This window comes from Lygodium microphyllum, chromosome 13 (genome assembly GCF_053477565.2).
Source record: "Lygodium microphyllum isolate KBCC chromosome 13, Lygodium_microphyllum_v1.1.10, whole genome shotgun sequence".
Taxonomy (NCBI): Eukaryota; Viridiplantae; Streptophyta; class Polypodiopsida; order Schizaeales; family Lygodiaceae; genus Lygodium; species Lygodium microphyllum.
The window spans coordinates 113,895,063-113,905,690 of NC_141147.1; positions in this window are offsets into that span (position 1 = coordinate 113,895,063).

Here is a 10,628-nt window from a genome sequence, read left to right on the forward strand (position 1 = left end):
CATTTGTTTCCATTTAAAATAAAGGAACTATCAATTTCCATCAAAATTAGTGTTTTTTTGGGTTTTGAAAATTTATAATTGTTGTAAATCAATACGGGTTCTGCATAATAGTGATTTCAGCCCTCAAACATAATGCAAGGAACATTCAAATAAAATTTCAGCCCATGCGCGTACCATTTAGACCATAAACGATAAAAAACAAGCAAATTCTTTCATAAAATAGAGCATACATAGATCTTCAGCCTTTAGCCTCCTCAGCCTCTTGGAACAATCCGGTGCCTCGTGGACAAGCATCCATCACCTGAACCTCTTCTTGATTCTTACCACATGAAGTGCCTCTATGTAGGAGAGAGAGGGAGAAGAGAGAAAGACTAAAAATTAGAATTTCATTCCCTTCATCATATTGCACGTAATTACCATCAAAATCTTGCCCTCTTTGTATAAATTAGGGATCTCCCCTTCTCTCTCTACATGATTGAGCATCCAAGAGACACATACATCCCCGAAAAATGGGGCGTCAATAAAAAAACGCCCCTCCCTGCATCATGACATATTTTTGCATGTTTTCTTCATTTAGAGTTTCATTTCATTTCATTTATAAAATGTCCACTTAAAAAAAAAAACCACTTTCACGCTACTATGGAAGGGTTTTCGGCCTGTTTGGGGATACAAACGGACTCCGATTCACAATTCGACTAGACACATGACTTCGTAACGTCAAAATCTATAAACTTGGGCCTTGTTACATACTTTTTGGCTCCTGGATCTAGTAGCTGCTTTACAACGCGAGCCCTTGTAAGGATTAAATGGGGGATCAAATGACCTCCGATTAACAAACCAAGACTTGCGTTGGATTCCTGACATTGAAATGCATCTAGGAAAACTCTAGCTCTGCCATCCACCACTGTTTGATTTTTCATGAAAATGGTCTCTTTACCATCTCTCGAACACGTTTCGGCTCCAAAAATAGGCTCCATCGCTTCAAGAACGGGTCCAAATTGGGTCCTCAACCCAGCTCTCATTGGTGACCACGGGATAGGGTGACTCAACCTGTCGAATCCCATGAACAGATCTGCACATAAACACAACTACCTACCTAACTAAGGACAACTCAACTAGGAGCTCCTACTAGGCGAGAACTCCTATAGCTTGATCAAGAATTAGTTTCTTTTAGTACATTACTCTTTAGCCTCTTATTTTCCATACTCGGGTGTGTAAAAAGGAGGGAGCTGAGTGTAGTGACCCAAGGAGAACAGGGCATCGACCTCAGGTCATGTCTCGATACCCAAGAACCTACCAAGCCCTCGCAAGGCAACACTGAATCCTTTTCTAACACTCACTTTTATTTTCACTCCAACCTTTTTGTATTCTTTGTTTTTTAGCTAGATGCCACCCCTAGGAAGACAAGACATCACCCCCGGGTCTTGTCTCATCCCCTAGAATCTACCAGGCCTTTGTGAGGCGATAAACAATATCTCAAGGATTTTTCTTTCTTTCTTTTTTCTTTTTTTATAGGGGTTAGAACCCCTTTTTACACACCTCCGTATTTTCATATATTATCTTTTGGATATTTAGGGTTTTTCCTCTTTTCATCATTATTTTAGTAGGCTTCTTTAACTACCTCACAACTAACAAGAACTCCTAGAACGGTCGCCTAGTAGGTCAGCAGAACAGGGTCACTAGAATTGCCTTCTAAAACATGTCTTTCAATGCTTGACAATGCCTTTGTAGGACGCAAGGACTACTCAAATCTCCCCCAGACATACAAAGCCTAAACCTGGCACTTCATGCCTCGAGTGCCGGTCCCCAACAAACAAAAGAAAGTAACCCTTACACACACATATATCATTAATTGCTCAAGGGAAAATACTCGAAAAGGGGACGAAACCACTTGGAATAGCCACAAGAAGCTCCTTCGCAACAAAGGCTCCCTCTAGTGACTTCATCAACATGTATGATGCAATCACTACAACAAAAACCCATTAATTGTACCTGCACCAAATAGATATAGGGCCCTCTTGGCCTAAAGAAATAGCATATTTCACTGCAAACTAGCTGGCCCTCTTGGCCTAAAGAAATCAACCATGACACGACAAAACTAACTCGCCCTCCTGGCCTAAGGAAATAGATCATTAAGACCTTAAAACAACTGGCCCTCTTGGCCTAAAGAAATAAAGCAAACCAGCTTGTATATCTCCCTCCTTGGAAGAAGGCACATATACGAAAATACGCTCCATTCCAAGGAGAAAAATAGGGCTCTCAGCCCTAAACTAAAAGCATCAAGTTGTGACCCATACCTCTTGCATATATAGCAAGAGGTGTATGCATAACATGTCATCTGATCAACCTATGGGTCCAGGATAATAGTGGTAGATGGGTCTTGGCCACTCTTCGCATTACCCATATCAACCATTGCCTACCATATAACGTGTGGTCTAATAACATTCCCCACAAGTGACTAGGTCCCGTCTCGTTATCAAGAGCGACATCCAGACTAGGACCACAGTTGAAGAAGAGGTCATCTTCATAATCAAAATTAGCTAAGGAATCTACTAACTGATTCCAATAACGTGGAATGAGCTGAAGAGATACGCTTTCAAATTCATCAAGTAGGGTTATAGCAGTGCGATGATACATATGAAGGATGGGATTCCGGACTGTATATGTCCCATTAAGTTGATTTAAGATCAACTGGAAATCCCCCTTTACCAACAACCACCGAATACCACCTTTCTTGGCAATATTCAGTCCCATAATCAAGGCTTTATAATCTACCATGTTGTTAGTGAATCCTACCTTGAGATAAACAGATAATTTCATTGCAACTCTACGTCGGGATCTCAAATAACTACTCCAACACTCCCTTTTTTATTAGGCCCCCGGGACACTCCATCAAAGTATAACATGTACGTCCATAATGGGTTTACACAGCTAGCCATCAAGAACTCCCCTATTTGTAATTATGATAGTCAAAATTCAATATATTGAGAGGATGAACCGACGGCTCCATCCCACCTTCTTCATTAAACTCAACAGGGATGCTTGTTGAAATTTGTAAACAGTAATGGCAAAAAACTTTGATCTCCCACACAAAGGTACCGTCTTCTTGATCCATCACGTTGTATCCTTTGCTCCACCAGATAAGCTTCCCCTGGTGATATCTTTGCTCAAGATATGGGTGCTCCAAATAAGGGATTAACCGCCCCATTAACTAGTTTAAGCTCTCATGCAAGTCTCAAATCAACCCCAGCATAGACCTGCATTGCATTTAGTGTTGATAAATGTGACATATCCTATGGTTGTATGTATCTAAAGTAGAAGCATATGTAAAGTGTCTCTAAGTTGAGGGTATCTATCATTGGAGGATACCACTTGTAGTAGACTGTGAGAATGGACAAAGGATAATGAAGAAGAAGATGAACATGATAAAGGCTAGAGCTTCCATATCTGATGTGAACTATTCTCCATTGCGCATCAATCTCGTTTGTCATTTGGTATCAAAGCGGTCATGCTTGTTGCTGTGCTGAAGGCCATTGATGGATCATCTTCCTTCAGTTTTTTTCAAGCCAACAGCAGGGTTTGCCACTGGGCCTGGACGACCAGCATGTGATGTTCCATCTGTTGGACGAGGAGGATGAATAGGGAATCCCACAGTTGAATCCTATTGCTTGGGGTTAAACTTCTCACTCTCACATTTTGCAGCATGTGAGGCCATCCGCTGCTTCTGAATGAATATTGCAAGCTCTGCATTAGCATCCAGTGCAAGAATAGCTTTGCTGGAGTGTCCAACTCTTTTGGTAGCATCGGGACCATGCGCTCTTCCTCCAATTGCTCTTTGCCTTCGAGCTTCCTCATCTCGTATTTTTGCATTGAACTCCTTATTTGGGGGATATTTGGGAAGACTCGATGGATCACACACTAAAGGCTTTGTGGTAAAGAAATTGCTATTCAATGGCAATCCTGCAGTCCCTTTGTCTACTGGCTCTAATAAAATTGTAGATGCAAAGTTTTGGAATAACAGACGTATTCAGAATCATGCTTGTGATCAAGCAAGATCAAAGGCCATTCGTGAAGGGAGGAGAAGCAGGACGATCTACTGACAAATGAATCGATCACAATTGACAGCATACCTGTAAATTGACTTAATAAAACATGAGCTAACTGACCACTGTAGAGAAATTGCCTTGATCACAATGGCAGGCATTGCCATTGGGCTTATTCTTGAAAAGATAGCTTCAACGGATAAGGATCATTTATATAGAGCCACATCAGATCTTCTAAATGATCTGCATAAAGATATATTCAAGGCTGATCCTGAAATGGAATGGAAAGTATCACATATTGTTCTTTAACAGTTGGATGATCCTTCTAGTGACATATCTGGAATAGTTGTAGAATGCATGAAGAATCTACTCAACATCTATTTTGGGAGTGTGTAGAAGTCAAGGACAAGTCCTATGCAACTTACAGGAGACTATTTGGAAGTTGATTTTTGCTCAAAAATTTTGGGAAAATTTACGTAGCTTCAGCTTGATATGTACTTTTAGCTTGGCATAAAAAACTGCAAAAAAATTGCAAGAAAAATGGTCAAATTTAGACCCATGTTTTGATGCATTTTGGGTCATACGGACATCATTTGGGATCCGATTTGGATGTTTCTTGTTGGAAACTGAATGTATGACATGTTTCCATCATGGATGGATGCATATGAAAGTATGACAGCCATATTGCTGGAAGCTATTTTAAAATGCATTTTGGGCTATTTTTTTAATGCTTTTTGGTCTCGGATTGGACCATTGATGTTCCATATCGGGGCATGCTGCTGAATACCATTAGTGGATAGTTTGTATTGCTGGTTTTTTTGAATCTGCAACAACCATAATGTCTGACACGACACAGATCACTCAGATTGAGGGAGACAAATTGACCAGAGACAACTATAGTGTTTGGTCTTACAGGATGGAGAATTTTTTGATGGGTAGAGGTCTATGGGACCTCATAACAGGTGATGATGAATGTCCAGAAGTTCCCGAACATCCAACTGAAGAGCAAATGAAAGCGTATAAGGATTGGACAAGGAAGAATATGAAGGTTTTGCATTGGATCTCCATACATATTTTAGAAGCCTTGATTCCCCATATAAAAAAGGCAAGCACTTGTAAGGAAGCATAGGAAATCATAGAAAAAATGTATGGAACATGTACAGAGGCTCGTAAGATACAACTCAAGCAGAGATTACATGGTGCATGGAGAGGCAATTGCAGTATTAGTGACTATGTGGCAAAAATCAAGCAAATTGCAGAAGATCTTGCATCCATTAATGCACCTGTTGATGATGATGATTTAGTGTCAGTGACACTAAATGGACTTGGACTAGCTTTCAAATATTTGGATACCTCTATTTCAGTTAGAGGAGGCTCTATGCCTGACTTTGAGGAGCTTATTGGATTGCTACTTACAGAAGTAATCAAGTTGGGATTGAATGCATCTAGTAGTGGCAAAAATACAAGTGGAGACAGTGTTTTCTATCACCAAAGAGGTTGTGGCAACTCATCTAGAGCTAGAAGCTCTTCACTTGGTTGTGGTAATTATGGTTTTGCTCGTGGAAGAGGTAACTTTGGTCATGGTGACTTCATGTGAGGCAGGGGGAGATCTTTCCCTAGAGGTAGAGGACAGTCCAGTCCATCATAGAGAGATGGCACTTGTCATTATTGTGGGCAGTTTGGTCATTTTGAGAGGGATTGTTATCACAAACAGAATGCCAAGTCTAGGGGTTGTGGAAGGACCCAATATGGTCACTATGCGAGCACTTATGGTAGTACAGGTTATGGACCTAGAGGTCACCTATTTGCTATGGAGCATGTTCTTGGGAGCATGATTCACTCTCCTCGTGAGAATGACTAGTTTTTGGATTCAAGAGCTACAAACCACATGACTCATCATGCTGAGTGGTTTGATAGCAAGGAGCAGATGCAGAATGAGGAATATGTTGCCACTGGTGAGGATACTTAACATAAAATTACTCATATTGGTAGTGTGCCACTTGTTACCAAAGATGGGATTGAGAATAAGCTTGGTGATGTACACAGCTCAGCAAAATGGTGTGGTTGAAAGGAAGAATTGGATTATTGCAGAGATTGCATGGGCAATGATGAACCAAATGAACATGCCATTGTCATATTGGGCAGAAGCAGTGCATACTGCAGTTCACATTATGAATAGAACACCTACATCCTTGACTCATAATATGTCGCCATATGAGAAAATGTATGGCAGGACACCCACTGTTGCATACCTTAGAGTCTTTGGATGTGTTTGCTATGTTCATGTTCCGGATGATTTGAGAAAGAAGATGGAACCAAACGTTGTAAAATGCATTTTCCTTGGATATCCTGATGAGACGAAGGGATACAAATGCTATGATCCAGTGAGTAAGGAAGTATACATAAGCAGTACTCGGCCTCAATGGTAGAGAGAGCCGTACATTTTTGAACCGTGGACATCCAAGAAACAACACTTCCAGCAAGGTAAAGACATAGCCGAAAGTGGACTTCCTACTATCTACATGTCTTGCATAATTGGAGTCTGTGTAGCCTACAACTCCTGTATCCTGGTTGCCATAGAAAATACACATATCTATTGTGCCCTTCAAGTATCTCATGATACCATTTACGGCATCCCAATGCTTTTTTCGAGGTGTAGCCATACATCGTGCCACAACACCAATTGCAAAGGCAATATCTGGATGAGTGGCTATCATGGCATACATCAAACTGCCCACTGCTTATGCATAAGGGATCTTGGCCATCTCGGTCCTCTTCTCATCCCTCTATGAACAATCGACTTGTGAAACCTTCACATAAGAAGGTAATGGACAGCCAATAGGCTTTACGTCTTGCATGCGGAAACGCTCAAGGACTTTATGAATGTACTCCCTTTGTGAGAGGTAGAGTAGTCCCTGATGCCTGTCGTGCTTAATGCACATACCAAGAATGCAAGAGGCCTGTCCCAAATCCTTTATCTCAAATATCTTCTTTAGCTAAGATTTAAGAGTATCTAGCTCATCATGAGCTTTCCCTGCTATCAGCATATCATCCACATAAAGCACCAAAAGGCAACAAACTTATGATACCACTCCCTAGGTGCTTGCTTCAAGCCTTAAAGACTTTTCTTCAACTTGCATACTAGGTGCTCCCAGCCAGGTTCTGCAAAGCCCTTAGGTTGATCCATGTATATCTCATCATGCAAATCCCCATGCTAGAATGCAATCTTGACATCCATATGATACATGTCTAAGTTAAGCTGCGCGACTAAGGCCAAAACCAAGCATAGGGTGGTCATCTTGACCACATGAGAAAATACTTCATCAAAGTCAACTCCATGCTCCTGTTTAAAATCCTTAGTGACAAGTCTTGCCTTATAAGCTAGCTTGGGGTTTCCAGGGGTACTTTTCAACTTGTACACCCATTTGCATGGCAAAGTCTTCTTGCCTTGAGGCAACGCAACCAAATCCCAAGTCATATTCTTATGCAAGGAGTCTATCTCAGATTGCATAGCCCTCTCCCAACAATGATTGTCACCCCTACGCATAGCCTCGTCATAGGTGAGAGGCTCTCCTGTATCTATAACCAACACACAATGCATCGAGGGCTCAAATCTATTAGGTGGACATCTATCTCTAGTAGACTGTCTCATGGCAGGCTTTGCGGCCAGTCTAATACCATGGCCATGTGTACCAACTGTTGCTGCAGGTTATCCAACTGGCTGTGTAGGAGTAGGGGGCTCCTCTTGGAAGATAACCCTACGTATCTCTACCACCCTCTCAGACTGCCTATGCATATTGTCTTCATGGAAGACTCCATCATAGCTGCAGATGACTTTCCATGCTTGCGGATCCAGAGGCAGTAACCCATCTCACCTACATCCCCATAGCCAAGGAAAATGCATTTGACACTCTTAGGATCCAACTTAGTACGCTTGTCTTTGGGCACATGGCAAAATGCCTCACATCCAAAGACAGATAGATGCGTATAAGATGGAGCTTTCCCAATCCATACCTCCTTTGCAACTTGAAAATCCAAACCACTAGAAGGTGATCTATTTATGACATGCATAGCTATACTCACTGTCTCAACCCAAAAGCTTTGTGGTAAGCCTGCATGGCTAAGCATACTGCCTATACGCTCCTGGAGGGTTCTATTCATCCGCTTAGCCAAACCATTCTAGGGTTGGGTATAGGGGGTGGTCAACTGACGTTTAATACCCCTCTTATCACATAGTTGCTCAAAAGAACGTGGCACATATTCTCCCCCGTTGTTAGTCCTAAGGCATTTCAGCCTATGCCCAATTTGGTTCTCAACCAATGCAAGTCATCTTTGAAACACAACCAAGACTTCAGACTTAAGCTTAAGGGGGTAAGCCCATACTTTACGCAAAAAATCATCAATGAACGTCACAAAATAATTTGCACCACCCATAGATTGATAGGGCATGGGTCCACATACATTTGAATGTACCAATGCCAGGGGCTCACTCATGCGTGTCCTACCAGACTTTTGATGCATATTCCTAGTCTATCTGCCATAAAATGCTCACATGAATCAAAACATGCGGTCAACGAGCGGTAAGTACTGCAAACTAGAAAGCATTTTCATTCCCTTCAAGGAAATATGGCCCAAACGGGCATGCCAAAGAGATACATGTGGGATGGAACCCACTGAGAAAACATGGTCAACAAAGGACCCATCAACTACAAGAGGATAGAAGCTGCCAGCTTTGGCACCTCTAGCAAGCACAAGTCTACCATGGGTGATCTTCCAGGAAGAATCCCCAAATGAAACATGAAACCCAACATCATCAAGCTGCCCTCCTGTAGACATAATACTGTGTGTAAGTGCAGGTACATGACATACATCCTGTAACAGAAAAGTACTGCCAGTAGAGAATTGTAGTCATACATCCCCAATGTCAACAATAGCAAGTGACCTGTCATCACCCAAGCAAACTGAACCAGAGACAGTGCAGTACGAGTGAAACCACTCACGGCATAGTGTAACATGAAATGAAGCACTAGAATACAAAATCCAGCACTATGCATACATAGAGTGAACATCGATCAACAATGTAGCATCACAAGAACTAGCTTCAAGTATGTACTCCCCATCAAAGTCATCAGTCTACATGACATTTATCTCCTCGATTTTCACACTGGATTTCATAGGCATAATGCTACGATTAGAGGACTTTTCTTGTACTTAATCTTTCCCCTTCTCTTTGTGCTTCTCATTGCGCAACTCATGACACTGTGGGCGTATATGACCTTTCTTCCTGCAATGATGACATGCCACATTAGCATTTCTCCCATGAGACTTGCTATGCGACTTACCACACGACTTAGACCTAGACTTCTGCGACTCTCTACCATGGCCATTCCCACGGTCATTCTTGCCATTACCATCTCTGCCTCTAACAGTCAAAGCATGTGACACACGAGAGGCATTCAAGTTCTTATGGTTAATCTCTTCTTGCAGAAGAGCACTCTCTACATTAGGCAAGTTCAAAATAGTAGCAGGAGCACATAAGGTAGTGTGGAATACATCCCATGACTCACTTAGAGTCCCAAGAAAAAACAATGGAGTAACCTCATCATTAAAGGTAATACCCTGTGAAGTCAAGTTCTTGAGAATAGCATGGAACTGGCTCAAATGAGCAGACATTGATTATCCTTCATTCGTAGTAGGTCCATAAGTTGCTTCAGCCAATATATCTAACTTGCTGGACTTTTCTTATCATAGAGGTTTTTAATTTTATCCCTAAGCTGCCAAGCACTCTGTGCTTCCTCAAACACATTATAATGCACATGTTCAGTGAGAGACAAGATGAGGGTGGACTTGCATAACTCATCAAGCTCATCCCATTCGTCATCAGTCATAGTTTCAAGCTGCTTGCCATGCATCCTTAGTGGCTTTATCTGCGATTTCTGCACCAATACTTTAATTCGTAACATCAAGCCTAGTGATGTTGAAGGTAGCACTGTCAGTGGAAGAAGAACCCATAATGAAATCCAAAATAGTGCAAACACTTCAAAATTGCTTGCTGTTTTCTACTGTGAACAACCAAAATAGGATCAAAACCAAGGCAAAATGACCAGGAATTGATAGCTAATGATGCTGCCCACCAAGTACCATCAAAAGTACATAAAATTAGGATGATTCAACATGAAAATTCCACATCAATCCATACATAACTGCTTACTGTAAATTACAGCCAGGTACAATGAGAGCAAACTATAGGCAAAATCAATACACCAAGTCAACCACAAACTATCAAAGCATAACCAGCATCAAGCGGGCATAAATCAGCATATGATAGCCATACAGACATTGAGAAAACACCCAAGCATGTCAAATGAATCCATCAATAAGCCGGCACACCCCCTATGTAATAGGGCAAAGTGTACACAACACTGGCAAGATCTAACACGAAGAGGTGTATGCTCAAGGAGTGCGAAGCCCAAATCAGCCCAAGTACATGTATAGAGACCACGGCATATCAACCATGCAACATCCAAGTGAAGAAGGTCCCAATCTCAGAAGATGCAAAGCTCAATTGCATAAACCACCTGCTCA